Genomic DNA, 20073 nt, shown 5'->3' with positions numbered 1-20073 from the left:
TGCTTGGCCTGCTGTGTTCATCCAGCTGCACACTTTGTTATCTTGGATTCTCCAGCATCTGCAGTTCCCATTATCTCTGATCCAATTTATTTGTATCCTTTCTTTAATAAGGTGACCAATAATGCCCATAGTACCTCAAATGCAGTCTCACCAGTGCCCTGGTATTACCTGAAGCATAATCTCCCAATTATTATGTTGAGTGCCCTTCATGATAAATGATAACATTCTGTTAACTTTCCTAATTACTTTCTGGATCTGTGTAGTAACCATTTTGGTTCATGCATGAGGGAACATGATGTTCCTACACTGTCATAAATGGGAGCATTTCTTAATAGTGTCTGCTTCTAGACTATTTTGAAGCAGCAGTTCTGGCAGGTTATTGTAAGATAAGTTCATAAAACATCATGACAAGTGTAATTAATCTTGTTGTACTGCATTTCTGATATGTATTTCTCTTCAAGTAAAAGCAGGCAATTCACACCACATCTGGCTCATGCAGCTCTATACCTTGTTATCTCAGATTCTGCAGCATCGGCAATACCTACGATTCTGTAACAATTTACAACACGAATATGATGTAAAAAGAGTTGAAGAATATAATCAGAGTTCTTGTACATTTTAACAATTTATTATTAAAGGTGTAGTTCCTTGTTCTGTTGAGCCATTATATTGCTTCTAGTCAAGTCCTGTTTTCAAAAATCACATTCCATCATAAAAGCTAGACTTTCTACAGTCACAGATATAACAAGGATGAGAATGACAGTCTGTAAGACAACAGATATAGGAGCAAAATTAGGCCATTCGGCACATCAAATTAGCTCCAGCATTCAGTCACGAACCCTATTTTCCTGCCTTCTCCCTGTAACCTTTGATTCTCTTACTTATCTATCTCAGTAGTAAATACACTCAATAACTTGTCCTTCGCAGCCCTCTGTGGCAATGAATTCCATAGATTGATCCCATGCTGGCTGAAAAAAAATCCTGCTTAGCTCAGTTCTGTAGTGTTGTCCATTTACCCTGAGGCTCAGGTCTCACTCTCTCCAACTAGGTGAAACATCACGTCTAGGTCCGCTCTGTCCAGGCCCCTCCGTATTCTGTAATTTTCAATGAGATTACACGCACTTGCCCCCCCTCAAATCCTTCTAAATGGCATTGAATACAGCCCAACAGGCACTGGCAGTGGATAACTCTTTTTGTGTCCCCTTTCTGCATCTGCCTCCAGAATACCTGTCAATTTTAGTGCAAAACACCTGTATTCCATGAATTTATTATACATGATTGAATTCATATTAAAGCATTGAGAGAAACTTGGTTGAGGGATGATGACGGCTTCTTTCTGAATAAAGCTTCCCATCTGGCCATACCACTTACCCTGCCAAGGCTGTTCAGACAGTGTGCCTCTTAACACAAAGTTATATCTTTGTCTGACCATCCCTCCCTGTATTTCACTTCCTTTGAAGCATCTCATCCTATTCCACTCCTTTCACCTCTCACTCAGAGTCATAGAGCTATACGGCATGGAAACAGACCCTTTGGTCACCTTGTCTGCGCTGACCAGAAATCCTAAATTAACCTAGTCACATTTGCCAGCATTTGGCCCATATCACCCCAAAACCTTCCTATTCATATACCCATTCAGATGCCTTTTAAATGTTGTAATTTTATCAATCTCCTCTGCTTCCTCTGGCAGTTCATGCCATACAAGCATCACTCTGTGAAAATGTTGCCTCTTAGGCCCCTTTTACATCATTCCCCTCTCACCTTAAACCTGTGCCCTCTCGTTTTGAACTCCCCAACCCAGCAAAAATATTTTGGCTATTCACCCCGTCTGTACCTGTCATGATTTTATAAACTTCTGTAAGACTGCCCCACAGCCTCGGGAAAATAGCCTCAGCCTATTCAGCCTCTCTCTATACCTCAAATCCTCCAACCCTTGCAACATCCTTGAAAGTCTTTTCTGAACCCTTTCAAGTTTCACAACATCTTTCCTATAGCATAGAGACCAGAATGAATGTAGTATTACAAACGTGGCCTTACTAACATCCTGTACAGCCACAACATGACCTCCCAACTGCTATGCCCAATGCACTGACCAATAAATGCAACCATACCAAATGCCGCCTTCACTATTGTGCGTCTCTACTTTAAAGGAACTATGAACCTGCACGCCACGGTCTCTTTGTTCAGCCACACTGCCCAGGACCTTACCATTAGGTATATAAGTCCTGTCCTGATATGCTTTTCCAAAATGCAGCAACTCACATTTATCTAAATTAGATTACGGCGGCATGGTGGCTGGATGGGATGCTTCAAGGGGCGGTGTAGACTTGTTGGGCTGAAGGGCTTGTTTCCATACTGTAGGGAACCTAATCTAATCTGAACTCCATCTGCCACTTATAATTTTGAATATTTGGGAACATAGAATAGAGTAGGCAATTCAGCCCTTCGAACCAACACTACCACTTTAGACCTATCTTCAAATTGATCTTTTAGCCTTCTCTTCGAAGACAATGTGCCAGCTTCACTAATCTATTGTCAGAACTGAAATTCAACGGCCAATCTCGTAACCCTTTTCTGCATTCTCCTTAGTACTTTTGACTCCTTCCTAAATGACCATGTCCAGACTTGGACACCGGACTCTAGCTAAGGCTGAATGAGTGCATGTTTTATACAAGATCAACATAACGTCTTTGCTGTTGTATGCTCTGTCCTTTGGATACCAAATACTTTAGTTATTCCTCTCCCAATGTGTCCTGCCACCTTTAATGATTTAAGCACATGTTCCCCCTCTGCACCTACACCCAGTTTAGAGTCATTCTCTTTGTTTTGTACTGTCTCTTTTCATTTTTTTCCTATAGTAATGTATTATCCCTCACTTGTCTTCCTTGAACAACATCTGCTAATAATTCACCGATTCTACCAAGTTGTCCCTGTTTTTCTGAAATTGTATGTGATTCTTTCTACAAAACAGGAAGACATTGTAAACTGTATCATGAACAGATTTTGAAATTATTCTGTGCGCCTCCAGATCCATATAATTAAGGTGCATGGGGAGCTACAAGGGGCATCACCTCTACAAACATATCTCAAACCACTCATTAAATATTACTCTCTCTGTTCCTTATCACTGAGCTAATTTCTTCTAACCATGCTGCTACTGTCTTCCTTGTTCACAATAATTTTGTGTGAAATGATACCACATGCCTTCTTGGAGTCCATGTGTACCACATCAACAGCATTGTCCTAACCAACCCTCTCTCAGTGTTATAACAAAAAATCTAAAGTCAGCTCGATTATCATGATTTCCCCCTAAAACAATTCTGTGCAGGCACACCTTATGTAACCTACATTTATTTATATTACAGTTAATTTTGTCCTGAATTATTGTTTCTAGTAGTTGAAGTTAAACTGACTGGAGTGTAGTTGCTTGGCTTAGCTCTGCCCCTGTTTTTGAACAAGAGTGTAACATTTGCAGTTTTCCAGTCCCCTAGTACTTTTTCTGACTGAAAAGTTATTGCCAATAACATTGCAATTTCCTTGTCCCCTTCCCTCAGCATCCTTGGAATGAGGATCCACCTCCTTCAAGATGCCTTGCAAACTATTAGTATACAAATCTAACTAATGCCACTTTGTTATCAACTTATGTTTTCTTTTTTCTGGTTTATTGTACGATTGTCCTCTCCTCCAAATGCGTCAAACCTTATTCACACCCACTCATTCAACTTACCATCTTTGTGATCTCACTAGCCTCAAGATATCAATCCTAGATAATGCAATTCCTGGTTACTCTCCATCCACCATTTCTAACTTCTGTATGTGCCCCTGAGGTAGAAAGCTGTTCTTAATAGCGTTTTCAAAATCACAATCGAATTGCCAAAACGTTTCTGCAGCTGTGGATTAACTCAACAATATGCTCACTTTGACATTTCATACCCTAGTCCTCAATTATGTCCTTTAGGGAAGGAAACTGCCATCCTTACCTGGTCTGGCCTACATGTGACTCCAGACCCACAGCAATGTGGTTGACTTTTATCTGCCCTCTGGGCAATTAGCAACAGGCAATAAATGCAGCTTGGTCAGCGATGCCCTCATCCTGTAAATGAATTTATTAAAAAATGAATTAAATAATTATGAACATACAAATTACAAGCACAAATAAGCCATTTGACCCTCTCAAACTTGCTGTACCATTTCAATAAGGTTATTGCTGATCTGTATGAGTTCCAAGTTCCACCTTATCCTTTACCTCTGATAACCTTTGCATCCCTTCCCTTTAAAAACAAACTACCTACCTTTTATCTTAAACATGTTCCATGATTCCACCCCCATAGTATTCTGAGGCAGAGTGTTCCAAAGTCAGTCAGCCCTCTGGGATGACAAATCTACTTTGTATCTGATCTCAAAGGGCATCTCTAGGTTTTAAATAGTGGTTCTTGGTTCTAGATTTTCCATGAGGAAATATCCTATCCATACCCATCTTGTCAAAGTTGTTCAGGGCCTTAAATACTCTAATCAAGTTACCCCTCACTGTTTTGAATTCCAGTGGAAACAAGCCCAGACGAGCAAATCTTACCTCAGAGATAACCCAGCTATCTAGTAAACCTCTTCTGAACTGCCTCCAATTCATTTACATCCCTCCTTGAATATGGAGACCAAAACTGCATGCAGTAGTTGAGTATACTGTTTTACCGTGGCTGTTTTCCAGGGTATTACTTGGAATGGATTCTCTTCCTGTGTCCAGAACAATAACATATTCTTAGCCAAATCTCTTTCCTTGTCCACATGCTGCATTTCTCTAACCTCCTCCAAATGCACTGCATTTATTTTCACATGTACATGGATGATATCAAGCTCTACTTCACCACCATTGCTTTCGACGTTTTCATTTTTCTAGTTATCAGACTGCTCATCTGATGGCCAGAACCAAAATTTGCTGCAATGAAATCTTGTGAAGACTGAAGCTATTGTATTTAATCCCACTCCAAATTCCATTCTTTAGCTACTAGCTCCATCCCTCTCCCTGGTAACAAACCTGGTAGTTTGTCGCATTCATGTCACATTTGATGCCAGTGAGCAACTGGTCACACATCTGCGCTACTATTAACATCATCTATTTTCATCTTTGCAACTTTGGCCCATCTTATCTCACCTGCTGCTGAAACGTTTATTCTTGCATTTACTCCAACCAACACCATTCTGAACGGCCACATTTCTAACTTTTGCAACTTGAAATTATCTAAACCTGTGCCAACATCATTTCTGACACAGAGTTCCATTTCCTCACTCTGCTGTTTAATTTAAATTGACTCCTGGACAAGCTGACCTCAGTACTAAAATTCTCAATCTCCTTCCATAACTGAGTCCCTGATTGTTTCTGTTTCTGTTTCTGTCTCTGTCTCTGTTCTCTCACTCCTTCCACAATCCTCCAAGATATGTTTGCTCATCTAATTCTGACCTCTTACCCATACTAATATTAAGTATTCCTCTATTGTCACCAAGACTTCAGCTGGCAAAGTTCTAAGCTCTGGTATTGTCTTCCTAAACATGTCTGACTTTTACCTTCCTTTTTTTTCTTTTACCATCCTCCTTAGCACCTGAGTCTGACTAAGCTTTTGGGTATTTGCCTTGATGTTGCATAACGTGGGCAAAAACAGGCATCGGGGCAAACTTTCTGGTGGTTGGAGTCATACCTAACACACACGTGGAGGTTGTTGGAGATTAATCATCTAACCACCGTCCCTTGACATTCAATGGTGTTCTCATCACTGAATCCCCCACTGTCAACATCCTGGGGCTTACCATTGACCAGAAACTTAGCTAGATCACCACATTAACACAGTGGCTTACAAGAGCAGGCCAGAACATCGGAATACTGTGGCGAGTAACCCCCCCACCTGATTCTTCAAAGCCTGTCTGCCATCTACAAGGTGCAAATCAGGATTGTGATGGAATACTCCCCACTTGCCTGGATGAGTGCAGCCCCAATAACACTCAAGAAGCTTGAAACTATCCAGGAGTAAACAGCCTACTTGATTGGCACTGGATCCATAAGCATTGACTCCCAACACCACCGATGCTCAGTAGCAGCAGTGTGTACTATCTACAAGGTGAATTGCAGAAATTCACCAAAGATCCTCAGACAGCACCTTCCAAACCCACAACCACTTCCATCTAGAAGGACAAGGGCAGCAGACATATGTGAACATCATCACAAGTTCCCCTCCAAGTCACTCACCATCCTGTCTTGGAAATGTATCACTGTCCCTTCACTGTCACTGGGTCAACTTCCTTGAATTGCCTCCCTAATAGCATTGTGGGTCAACCCGGAGCAGGAGGACTGCAGTGGTTCAAGAAGGCAGCTCTCCATCACCTTCTCAGGGGCACCTAGGGATGGGCAAGAAACGCTGGTCAGCCAGAGATGCCTACATCCCACAAATGAATAGGAAACAAAGTGCAATCGTGATTTATAATGGTTCCTGTGAAATGCTTTGTTTTATTACAAGCGTTAGATAAATGTAAATTGTTGTGACAACAGAACATGGCAACGTGTCTGTCTGAAATCATTTGTAATTAATCACACAAGCGTGTTTCCAGTTGAACTTTTAAGCTGATCAGTTTTATATTTCTCTGGATATCTCAACACATTTATCTCATGAGGAATGTATTGTAAAAGTCCAGAAAGCTTTCTGATTTAAATGCTGATCTTTGCTGTTGTCAGTAATCTGAGTAGTGTTGAAGTTGGATGATACAACTGTGCCGGGGTGGGGGAGCAGGGAAGTGGGGAAAGTTGGGTAACAGCTGATGGGCATTTGAATGCACAAATCCTCAATAAGCATCTATATAAATGGTGGGAAGTTGAATCTTTGCTAAATGGTAGAAAAAATAATTCTGCAAAATTATATTTTGCACAACCATTTTACCTCTGTTTAAAGTCCTGTGTTTACGTGCTCTGTGTTGTTTGTTGTACAAAACTGAATGATGTACCCACAGCTTAGGTTCAGTCCCTGAAAGCTACTAATGAAAGTTTACATCAAATCATGTCACACTGCAGTTGTCTAATTCCAGATTGTGCCTTGAGGTGATCCAAGTGCTTGACTTATGCGATTGAACAGATGTTTTGAAGCTGGTTGGGCTAGTGTTTCAGGAAGGAGTGCATACAGTAGTAATCATCAGGGCCCATGCTTTAGTAGCACTGCCGCCCCCTCACAATATGCTCTTAAACAAATGCATGTCAGGTACTTCTCTCTGAGAGAAAGTTCTAGTGCTTAAAATCTAATCACCCTAGATGGAGAACCTGGCCATTCACTTTGACACCTGGATGGATTCTAGGTAATGTCGGCCACTCTTGGCCACACTCTATTTCTTCTATGCATGCACTGGTCCGCTGAAAGGCAGCTCAGTTAACTGGGCCCAAACCAAAGAGAATTCACTCTTGGGGCAACCAATCAGAGAAAAGTCTCCCCATTAGTAGAATTGAAGAGCTGCTCCTCCAACCCAAGGCTGTTTCTCTGTACTTGGTGCTAATTGGTTTCACTGGTGAGCCAGTGAAGAGAGAGATGAAGATCAGTTAGGAAAGTAATTAGTCTCCATGAGCGTGTTACTTTGGGAGAGCTGAAGTTGCCTTTGGCTGAGTTCCATGGGCCTTCAACTTGAGATTCTTTTACATGGAGGGCAGGGCTGGAAAGAACAACCTTTCATCGAGTACAGAATATGACAGCAAAAGGCTGTCTGCCGTCTGCTGCTTTTTATTGGCTCCAAGTGTTCTGTCTGCTGTGCGTGGCACAAGGTTGGACAGTGTAAGCAGCTCTTCTGGACTGGTAATGGGGATTGGGCATGTACATGTAATAGCAAGGGGTTCATAGAGAAAGGAGTCTGTAAAGGAGGTGGGGCAGACAGGAAAGCTACAAAGATGTGATGGGTGGTGGCGGAGGTGGTTGCAAGGATGATCGGAGTAGATGTTGGGAAGGCTACAGGGGAAAAGATAGAAGGGGTTTGTGAGAGAGAGGGAGAGTTCAATGAAGAGAGAACATTTTAAACCTATCAACAAAGGAACAGTCAGCTACCTGGAAACCTACTTGCAAATAGATGTGGAATTTCTAACTTAAAGTTTCATATGTTCAGGAGCTACTATCTGCAATGGAAGTTATTATAATGAACACTGAAAATTGCCAATTGAATCTGTGATTGAGATCCGACATGCTTTGTTCATCCACAGGATGAGGGCCTCAGTTACTAGGCAGCATTTATTGCCTGTCCCTAATTGCAGTTAAGAGGCAAACACATTGCTGAGAGCCTGGAGTCACAGGTAGGCCAGACCAGGTAAGGACGGCAGTTTCCTTCCTTAAAGGACGTTTGTGAACCATTTGCGTTTTTCCTGGTAATCCACAATGGATTCATGGTCATCGTTAGATTCTTAATTTCAGATATTTATTGAATTCAAATTCCGCCATGGCAGGATTTGAACCCTGGTCTCCAGAACATTATCTGGATCTCTGGATTAACAGTCCAGCGATAATACCACTAGACCATTGCCTCTCCTTGCAGTACAAGAGTAGTACGTGCCTAGCTAAAGTTTCAAACCTTTGGTGTACACAGAAATGCACTAGCTGCGATCTCTCCAGTGAGTGGAGGGTATTTGGGGGATCATCGTTTGTGTGCAGAAGTATTTGTCAATTACTATGGACAAACAACTTTTCTTAGCTTATGCCTCTTGTTGTGACTCACTAGGGTAGCCCACGGTAAATCAAGTCCTGTTATTCTTGGAGTTGTCCTAACAGTTAACGATTTGTAAAAGTACCCTAGGCAGCCTCAGTTTACCTGATTTTCAGACCCAGGTTGACAGCAAGCCCAGATCAGGTTTCTGAACTTAACACCCTATAAATGAATAGGTCCAGCTACAAGTGGGAAATTTTGAACCGTGTGCATACAACTGCACCAGTTTAAACCTTTATAAACTCACTATGACACACACAACAGGACATACTGGAAAAAAGACGTGTATTATGGTTGGAGGAAAAACTGGGAAAGCAGTTCAACGGTCTTCTGTTTACAGGATCTGCTAAGGTGCTTTTTGTGCTGATCAGAACATTGCTTCTTGATCTTTCTTCTCTGGATGTTTTTGTTGATTTGCAGAAAACACAGCAGCTGGTTCACACGAATTGAAGATCGCTGACAAATTAATTAAAAGTCAACACATATGGCAACTGAAGGAAATTTTAAAAAAACTGGGTGTCTTCAGGCTTAAAACAGCCTTTTATTGCAGAGAACAGAGAGCGCTCCTAAGCTTGTGGTGGTCTTAAGACTTGTCTTTATCTTATTCACAGCCCTAAACTGTTATAGCTACCTGAGAATGAATCACATAGTTTTTGACAGGCAAAAGACATTTGTCACTGGTCTGTGGACTAGTGACTTGTTATCAATCAGCTACTTGTTTCTAACAAAAGCTCCACTAATCGTAGCTCATGGCTCCAGCTTGTTTGCAAATTACACTTCAACTACTACTGGAACTAGCAGCTGTGTAAACAGTGTTTACAACGAGCATCTGATTATTTGCTTCCTAAACATGTATCAATCCTCCAGCAATTCTTGGTTTTAATATTGCTCTTTTCTCATTTCAGTCATAGTTTAAATAATATAGGGAAATTAATAGATATGGAATTTACATTGTTTTCTTGTGCCAATTTAAATACTGTGTTATCTTGGAAATTGATGCTTTGCTCATGTGTTTTGGCTTTAAATTTAATGAAGGAATGATGATTAATGTGGACATTGCTGCAGTTTTCGAATTCTGGTGCCAAGCAAGCCTAAATACATGTACTTAAACACGAATAAGCAAGCAATGCACCACTTAATAAAGGAGTTAGTAAGAACGGACAAGAATCCCCTGAAAACCAAATAGAAGTCACTGGGAAAATCTTAAAGATCCCTGTAAATTTTGGGGAAGGGGTGAAATTGAACCTGGATTTCAGCTTCTGCATTTTCTCTTATTATTTGTTGCTCGCTGCACCTTGTAAGTTTTACTCTTAATTTAAAGTGGAAAGAAAAAAGAATTTGGTTGCCAAGTATATTTGTTCAGTTATCAGAGCCAGCTTGAGTGGATAGAAATAGCACATGATTGCAGGTGAGTGAGTTGATGCTAATTCACTAAAATGTTTTTTTTCCATGTTCAAACTTGGAACTGAAGCCAGGAGTCATGCAACAGTTGAATACATCATTAATGTTTCAACATATTCTCATTTGCATATGGGATTGTTGTTTGCAGTGCTTGTGCAGTTTCATTCCTTTCGATATTGTTGCTGTCTGGAGGCAGCTTCAAAAGAGCAGAGTTGGTTACTTAACAGGAACAACCAAGATGAGTACAAGTATCTGATAAAGCTGTTGTGATAAAATGTTTCATTTTGAACCAAAGCTTTTGATGGACATTATAAACAAAGGCATTGAGAACAAAAGCCAAAAAATGGTGCTGAGCCTGTTTTTTTTTAAATTTCAACCCTACTATAACAATGGCTCCCAATTCTGAACAGCTAAAAGATGTAAAGGGCACCCTTAAACGCTGACAAGCTTGGGTGGAAGATGAGGGATCCAGAAACAGGAGAAGTCATTACAAATACTTGAGTAGTGCATTCAAATTTAAAAGTGTGTTTTCTCATGTTACCTTTTAACTTATAGCAAATGGCAAAAGAATCAATGTGCTCTGGTTCTTGACCTCTGCGAATGGGAACAATTTTCCTGATCTACTCTTTGAAGATCTGTATTGATTTTGAGCACCTCTATTAAATCTTTCAGCCTCCTTCAAGGACAAAAGGCACAATTGATCATGGAACTGAAAGTTCTCATCCCTAATCCTTTTCTATATACTTCCAGTGACTCCACATTCCAAAGATATTGAGTAGACCATTTAGGACTGAGATGACCAGGGATTTCTTCATGCAGAGAGTGAGAAACTTGCAAACTTTAATAGCACAGAAAGCAGTTGACGCCAAAACATTAGATGAGTTCAAGATGGATTTGGATACAGCACTTGAAGCTGATGAGAATAAAGGATCTGAGGGAAAGGCAGGACAGGCTATTGAATTGAATGATTAGCCATGATCATAATGAATGGTGAAGCAGCCATGAAATACTGAATGACCTATTACCGCTCTTCACATGCTTCCTAATGTGTGATGCCTCAAATGAGACAAAATATTCCTGTTAAGTGTGAACTAATATTGTATAAAGGTTCACCATATCTATCTTTTTTTTTTGCACTCTGGCTTCTGTCTTTATGAAGTCGACCATCCAATATGTTATATCAGTTGGCTTCTCAACCTGGCCTTTCATCATGATTTGTGTACGTATTGCCTCAGCTCTCTCTAACTTTGCGTCCTTTATATTATGAATCCATTCCGTGTTCCTCCAGTCAAAATGTATTACTTCACACACTTATGCATTAAATTAATTCTGCTGTGTCTGTACATATTTTACTAGCCTTTGCCCTTTTGAAGTCTATCATAAACTTCCTCACTGCTCACAATACTTCCAAGTTTTGTAACATCTGCAAATGTTGTAATAGTGCCCGATGAAGCCAGGTCTTGATCATTAATCAAGGAAAGCAGTGATCTTCGTACAGACTCCTGGTGAATTGCACAGTAAACTCTGAAGAACACTTTACGGAAGTAAATTCTAACATAACTTTTCTAATCCTTGTTTAGAACATAAAACATGGAACAGTACGGCACAGTACAGGCCCTTCGGCCCACGATGATGTGCTGACGTATTATCCTACTCTAAGATCAAACGATCCTGCATTTCCACATTTTACTATCATCCATGTGCCTACCCAAGAGTTGCTTAAATGCTCCTAATATATCTGACTCCACTACACACCACCGGCAGCGCATTTCACTCACCTACTGTTCTCTGTGTGAAGGACCTACCTCTGACATCTCCCCTATACCTTTGTCCAATCACCATAAAATTATGCCCCCTTGCAATAGTCATTTCTGCCCTGGGAAAAAAGTCTTTGGCTATCCACTCTATCTATGCCCCTCAACATCTTGTATACCTCTATCAAGACACCTCTCATCCTTTTTCACTCCTATGAGAAAAGCCCTAGTTCCCTCAACCTCTCCTCATAAAACTTGCCCTCCAGTCCAGGCAATATCCTGGTAAATCTCCTCTGCATACTCTCAAAAGCTTCCACATCCTTCCTATAATGAGGCAGTCAGAACTGAACACAATATTCCAAGTGGGGTCTAACCAGGGTTTTATAGAGCTGCAGCATAACCTCCAGCAGAACTCAATTCCTCTGCCAATGAAAGCCAACACACACTATACCTTCTTAATAACCCTATCAACTTAGGTAGCAACTTTGAGGGATCTGTGGATATTGACCCCAAGATCCCTTTGTTCCCCCACACTGCCAAGAATCCTACCATTAGCCTGCATTCAAATTCGACCTACCAAAATGAATCACTTCACACCTTTCTGGGTTGAATTCCATCTGCCACTTCTTTGCCCAGCTCTGCATCCTGACAATGTCCCACTGCAATCCACGACGGCCCTCCACACTGTCCAAAACTCCACCAATCTTCGTGTTATTGGCAAGCTTACTAACCCATCCTTCCACTTCCTCATCCAAGTAATTTATAAAGATCACAAAGAGCAGAGGTCCCAGAACAGATCCCTGTGGAACACCACTGGTCAGCAAGCTCCAGGCAGAATACTTTTCATCTGCTATCACTCTCTGTCTTCTATTGGACAGCCAGTTTTGTGTCAGACAGCCACATTTCCCTGAAACCCATGCTTCCTTACTTTCTGAATGAGCCTACCATGGAGAACCTTATCAAATGCCTTGCTAAAGTCCAAACTCCCCATGTCCACAGCTCTGCCTTCATCAATGTGTTTCATCACGTCCTCAGAAAAATCAGTAAGGCTTGTGAGGTATGACCTGCTCCCATCAAAGCCATGCTGACTATTTCTAATCAAACTGTGCTTTTCCAAATAATCATAAATACTATCTCTCATAATCCTCTCCAATAATTTTCCCACCACAGAAGTAAGACTGACTGGCCTGTAATTCCCAGGGTTATCCCTATACCCTTTCTTGAACAAGGAAATAACATTTGCCAACCTCTGATCATCTGGTACTGCTCCAGTGGACAGTGAGGATGCAAAGATCATCACCAAAGGTGCAACAGTCTCTTCTCTTGCTTCTCATTAGAACCTTGGGTATATCCCATCTGGCCCAGGGGACTTATCGATCCTCATGTTTTTCAAAATTTCTAGCACATCCTCCTTCCTAACATCAACCTCTTTGAGCGTATCAGCCTATTTCACGCTGTCCTCACAAATGTCAAGGTTCCTCTCACTGGTGAATACTGAAGCAAAGTATTCGTTAAGGACCTCCCCTACCTTCTCCGACTCTGTGCTTAAGTTCCCTCCACTATCCCTGATAGACCCTACTCTCACTCTGGCCATCTTCTTGTTCCTGACATAAGTATAAAACGCCATGGGGTTTTCCTTAATCTTCAGTGCCAAGGCTTTTTCACATCCCCATTGAGCTCTCCTGAGTCCATTCTTCAATTTCTTCCTGGCTAACTTGTAGCCCTCTAGAGCCCTATCTAATCCTTGCTTCCTGAACCATAAGTAAGCTTCCTTCTTCCTCTTGACCAAATGTTCCACATGCCTTGTCATCCAAGGTTCCTTCAGCTTGCCATCCTTTCCTTGCCTCAGTGGGACAAACCTATCCAGTACTCATAGCTAGTGCTCCCTAAACAACCTCCACATTTCTGTCATGTGTTTCCCTGAGAACATTTGTTTCCAATTTATGGTCCGCAGTTCTTGCTTAATGGCAATGTAATTCCCCCTCCCCCAGTTAAATACTTTCACATACCTTCTGCTTCTGTCCCACTCCATGACTGTAGTAAAAGTCAGGGAGTTGTGATCACTCTCACCGAAATGACCTCCCACGGAGAGATCTGACACCTAGCCTGCTTCGTTGCCAAGTTTAGTTTAAATCTGAAAAATATCTCAAATTTGCAGCATAAATTTGCACCATTTAAAATAAAAAACAAATTGCACATGAGAATTTTGACAAATTGAGGACGTCCAAATATATAGAGTTGTTATTATCAAACTGGACATATTTAGATTAAAAAATGAGCTGAAACTGCTGAGAAAAGACCTGCACAAATTGTTTGTTAAGGTGTGGAGCTGGATGAACACAGCAGGCTAAGCAGCATCTTAGGAGCACAAAAGCTGATGTTTCGGGCTTGGACCCTTTGTCAGCTTTTGTGCTCCTAAGATGCTGCTTGGCCTGCTGTATTCATCCAGCTCCACACTTTGTTATCTTGGTTCTCCAGCATCTGCAGTTGCCATTATCTCTGATACAAATTGCACCTTTTTGCTTACAATGCCCTGAAGCTTCATGTTTCTGTCTTTCTAAACTTCAGATCTGGCCTCATGAGAAACGTGAAATGCACTTTATCAGTTAGCTTTCAATGCATCACAGGATCAGCACTGGACCCCAAACCACACATCCTTTTACTGCAATAACTGCCATTGTCCAGTGTTTATGGTCTGAAAGTTGAGCGGGTCAGGGGATAGAGAAGCAGGTAAATTGGTGGGGGTGCAACTGGGCCAAGTATCAGTGATGCGTAGACTGTGCCAGGATAGGGTATGAGAGGTGGTGGTCGGAGCTGGATGATTGGGGTGTTTGGTGAGAGAGTTCATGATTGAGGGAGTTAGCCAGGATTATGAGCAAGTTTAATTCCTTCTAACCTTTCCTGTGTAAATATAAAGCAAAGTAAATTTGAGTCTTCAGTAGTTGGAGACTGTTTCAAAAGGTTCCAGATTATGGTTAATCGCCAACTGAAAATTGAGACTTCTGAGGGGTTTTGTAGCACATCTGTTGGGACGTGGCCAGTCTCCAGTCATCTGGAGCCAACCAAATCTGTCCTCATCTGTTTTACATAAAAGCCTGTACAACTAACTTCCTGTTGTCACAAATTTTTGTCATACTTTTCTGTCATCATTTCCATTATCAATTGTTATTGTCAACAATTCCCAATTCTGCTGCAACATTTGCGATGTAACACAGGCTATGGCCACAAGGTGGCCTTGTGAAGCAACTTCCTGTAATGTCTCTGCTCACAGCCACCATATTGCATCATTTCAAAAGATACATATATTAATCCAACTATCATAGTCAATGCCAGAGACAGTTAGGAATGATTTTTTGTAGGGGAATTTAACAGTCAAATGTGTTTTCTAAATCCATTTCCTTACCAGAATTAAATGTAGATGCCCAAGTGTCTTTCCCATTAATGCAAAGACAAGGCTGCAGCATTTTGCAACGATCTTCAACCAGAAATGGTGTATCTCTACCTCCTTAGGCCTCGACAACACAGATGCTAGTCTTTAGCCAATTCAGTTCACTCTGTGATATCAAGAAATGGGCTACAGGCACTAGATACTACAGTTCCTAACTCTCCAAAGCCATCCACCACCTTCAATATTCGTTCCTTCCACAACTGTGCATAATGGCAGCAGGGTCCTTTGTCAATGAGATGCAATGCAGGAACTTAGCAAGGCTCTTTCAAAAGCTGTCTTCGTGAACAATAGCAATCTCTGGGGTGTTGGGACTCCCAAAGTGAAAGAAGTTCCACAATTTCGAACCAATTGTGGTGAAAGGATGGTCATGTAGTTTCAAGTCAGAATTATGTTTGGCTTGGAGGGAACCCGCAGGTGGAGCTGTTCCTATTGGATCTGATACTTTTGTCTGTCTGGGTGGAAGAGGTCAAGGATTTTGGAAGGTGCATTTGTATTTTAAATCTGCTACCCTTTATCCTAAAACTGTGACATTTCATTCGAAGTTACTCCAATGAGGAAACATCCTACATCTATTTTGTCCCCTCCTTTAGCATCATGTATATCTCAATTAGATCTTCTCTCTCTCTTCTAAACTTCAGAGAGTATGGATCTAAACTGCTCAATCTATCTTCACAAGACAAACCCCTTGTCTCTGCAATCAATCTAGTGTACCTTCTCTGAACTGTGCCCACAACAATTGTAAATGCAAAAATGTAAGCAACAGTAAATGCCAATATTCCATTTGCCCCCCTTATTATCTGTTGTACCTGCGCTAATCTTCTGACTTATGCACAAGGACTCCCGGATCCCTCTGTTCAGAAGCACTCTGAAGTTTCTCTCCATTTAGAATATAAATTGCCTTCTATTCCTCTGACCAAAATAGGTAACTTCTCACTTATCCGCATTTAACTTCATCTGTCAAAATTCAGCCCATTCACCTACCCCATTCATATCCATTTGTAAGTTACTCATTTCTTCATTGCAACTGCCCACCTACCTTAGTATCATCTGCAAATTTGGCTTTCGACACCTTCTGCCCCCAGATTCAAGTCTATGAGATAGATTGTAAAGAGTTGGGTTCAAGGACCGAATTCTGTGGCACCCACAATTACGTCTAGTCAACCAGAAAAAGACATATTTTTCCCACCTCTCTGCTTCCTGTTGCTTAGTCAATCCACTATTGAAATTAATAAATTATTCTCCAGTCACCAACTTGTTAAAAGTTTTGAGAAAAGAATTCCAATTGTAAGAAAATCTTAAACATCCCCAGAGGTCTGCAAAAACTGTTTGTATTGACTAGTGATTTCAGAACTCGAGCAAGTCATACAAACCTTTGTACCTACGAGTGTTGCAAATCCAATGATAGTGAGGCTGATTTGGTTTGTCTAGCTATCCCTGTTCTGCAATAATGTGGCCAACGTATATGCAGATTTCTCAAGGTGAAATTTCAGGAGGAAAAATCCAGGGCTGACATTTTATTGCCCGCCCCTATTGACTCTTGAGAAGTAGGTGTGAGCTGCCTTCTTGGACCACTGCAGTCCACGTGCTATAAATAGATCCACACTGCCAATAGGAAGGGAGTTGTAGCATTTTGACCCAATGACAGTGAAGGAACGGTGATGTATTTCCAAGTCAGGATGGCGAGTGTCTTGGAGTGGAATTTGCAGATGGTAGTGTTCCCATGTATTTGCTGCCCTTATCCTTCTAGATAGTAGAGGCCCTAGGTTTGGAAGGTGCTGTCTCAAGACCACTGGCAAATTTTTGGCAGTGAGTCTTGTAGGTAGTAGACACTGCTGCTATGGAGCATTGTTGGTGTGATCGCACACAAACAGTGCCGGTTTGTCTAGAATTCTCCCTCACTGCTTTAATAAAACAACATTGTATGTATGAAATATATTCCAGTGATATGTATTTAAGGATTGTAAACCCCTTACACAGTTTACTTGACTTAATGAAGTGTCTCTGTATTTTTAGCCCACTGTCCAAAAACTTTATAATTATAATTACGAAATCTTTGCTAATGGCTATCAGAACACATTTCTTCATTTCAATGAGCACTATAAATGCATTAACTTTATTAGCGCTGGCTGCATTCAGATGCAGAGCCTTTACTTTTTATCCTTCCAGTATCTAGTCTTGTTTATTATTCCTTTATTCTTAATTTTTTTTCCTCTTTCTCCCTTCTTATCATTCTGTAACCTACATTTTCCACAATAGTATTTTACTCTCCTGTGTCAACTGTATCCCTTGATTTGTTACATTTATCCAAGTTTGATCCCTTATCCACCATGTTTAGTTTAAAACCTTGAACAACATGCTTAAGTAAGCAGTAATGAGAATACCAGTTCAACTGGTACAGATACCACTTTCCCCAGTATTGGTGTCAGTACCCCACGAGCTGGAACGAACTTTCTCCAAACTAACCTTTAAGCTACATGTTTATCTGTCTACTCTTATTCATTTTATGACAATTTGCAAGCAGACAGAAAGCCAGGAATTATTCCTTTTTGAGGGTTTGTATGTTTTAACATTTCATACCTAATCTCGTTTTCACTCAGCAGAATTTCTTTCCTATTTCTGTCTGTGTCAGTGGGCCACAGCAATTGGATCCTCTCCTTTCTACTGGAAGTTTCTCTCTAGCTCAAAGCAGATATCTTGAACTGGGCACACACACAGTTGTCTGGATTCATGCTCTGTGCTGCAGAGAACAGTGTCAATCTCCTTCACCATACTCCTTAGCCCCTACTCCCACTACTTTCCTTCTTAATGACCCCTTTGCAGTGATTCTGGGATCAGTGTCATGGCCTGTTACCTCCTTGACCCTGCACCTCTTACTGTCATCCAAAACAAGCTGAGAAAACCTTAAATATGTCAGAGAACTGCAAAAGCTGTGGCTGTTGGCTCCTGCCCACTGGGTCCCCTTATCTGCTTCACTTGTAGTCACACTCTCCTGTCCCTGACCAATACATGAGTCAGAACACCCTGTTCTAAGGGGTTTGACTACCACCGACAAGAAAGTGTCCAGGTAAATATTTCTCCTGCAAGTGCTGCATTTTCTGTATCTTGGTCTCCAGCTCAATAAGTCTGATTCAAAGTTCCTGCATTCACAAGCACCTACTGCAGGTATGATTGCGTTGGATTACAACATCCGGAAGTTCCCTAATTCTGTAGTCACAGCAAATTATCTGCCCTGCCATCTTTAATATATATAGTCAATTAGTAGTTGCAAATTAGTTTAAAATTAGTAAACTAATTTTAGCATATATTTCTCAAAATATTTTAGTGTGTGATGAACACAGAATTTGTCCTCCACCTTTTAGACTGTTTTATTAACATTTTGACGTGCTTATAACTGTTTAATTATATCATAAGCTCTATAGAGAGATAAAGGTTCCTCTGGTGGATGAGAGCAATACATTATAAACTGTGCAGATAATTAATTTAAAACAAGAAGCGTATTTTCACATTGCTTACATTCAGTGGCATTTAGTGATGAATGCTTTGGGGAGGAGAATGTCTTTAAACCTAATATTTATCATTTCAATCTGATTCAGTTGGTTGCATTGTCACATCAGGATCAGAACAGTCTGGGTTTATGCCTTGTTTCATGAATGCGTAATGTAAACTGACATTGCAGTACTGAATTATTAAACTTGTGATCAGAGATAATGGGAACTGCGGATGCTGGAGAATCCAAGATAACAAAGTATGGGGCTGGATGAACACAGCAGGCAAAGCTTTTTCTGATGAAGGGTCTAGGCCCGAAACGTCAGCTTTTGTGCTCCTAAGATGCTGCTTGGCCTGCTGTGTTCATCCAGCACCACACTTTGTTATCTTGAATTATTAAACTTGCTGTTTTTTGGATGAGTTGTTAAGACTTATTTAGTTGAATGAGCTCTTGTGTATTTTTTGGAGAAAAACAGATTCTCTCATGGATTTATATTTTCCAATCAACCTATATAAAGTTGGTATTATATGCCTTTCAAGCAGATCTGAACCTGGATCCTCTAACACCACAAGACTCCTCCATTTCTCTCGTACCCAAATTCCTAATCAACCTTGGAATATTGTGTTCAGTTCTGGTTGCCTTATTATAGGAAGGATGTGGAAGCTTTAGAGAGGATGCAGAAGAGATTTACCAGGATGCTGACTCAACTGGAGGGTAGGTCTTTTGTTGAAAGGGTACAGGAGCTAGGGTTCTTTTCATTGGAACAAGGAAGGATGAGAAGTGACTTGATAGAGGTGTACATGATGATGAGAGGCATAGATTGAGTGGATAGCCAGAGACTTTTTCCCAGGGTGGAAATGACTATTACAAGAGGGCATAATTTTACAGTGATTGGAGGAAGGTATAGGGGAGTGTCAGAGGTGGGTATTTCACACAGAGAATGCTGGGTGTGTGGAATGTGCGGCTGGCGGTGGTAGTGGAGTCAGATACTTTAGAGACATTTAAGTGACTTTTGGATAGGCACATGGATGATAGAATAACGTAGCATAGACATGATAGTTTCTTCCTAGTGGGATAATAGGACGGCACAACATTGTGGGCCGAAGGGCCTGTACTGTGCTGTACTGTTCAATGTTCTATGCTCTAACCCATTCAGAGATGCTAGTACGCATGTCTGGAGCAGGTGGGAATTGAAACCAAGTTTCTTGGCTCAGGGGTAGGGACATTACCATCATGTCACAAGAGGGCCCTTTTTAAATTCATTGTATTCT

General features: G+C 41.0%; 1 protein-coding gene across 7 annotated transcripts in view; it reads left to right on the top strand.

The window, feature by feature from the left end:
* The window catches only part of slc12a8 (solute carrier family 12 member 8), a 155079-nt gene that overhangs the window by 3889 nt on the left and 131117 nt on the right, over positions 1-20073 (top strand). For 4 of the 7 annotated variants that reach the window (XM_059647374.1, XM_059647377.1, XM_059647373.1 and 1 more), the window contains exon 3: positions 8216-8319. The exons of 1 other annotated variant lie outside the window; for it this stretch is intronic. The gene's annotated coding sequence lies outside the window, so the exon portion shown is untranslated. Of the gene's footprint in view, positions 1-8215; positions 8320-19344; positions 19517-20073 lie in introns of all 7 variants that reach the window. 2 more of the 7 variants (XM_059647376.1, XM_059647375.1) reach the window with 2 other exon arrangements.

Source organism: Stegostoma tigrinum, chromosome 7 (assembly GCF_030684315.1).
Source record: "Stegostoma tigrinum isolate sSteTig4 chromosome 7, sSteTig4.hap1, whole genome shotgun sequence".
NCBI lineage: Eukaryota > Metazoa > Chordata > Chondrichthyes > Orectolobiformes > Stegostomatidae > Stegostoma > Stegostoma tigrinum.
This window is presented reverse-complemented; position numbering and strand designations above follow the sequence as displayed.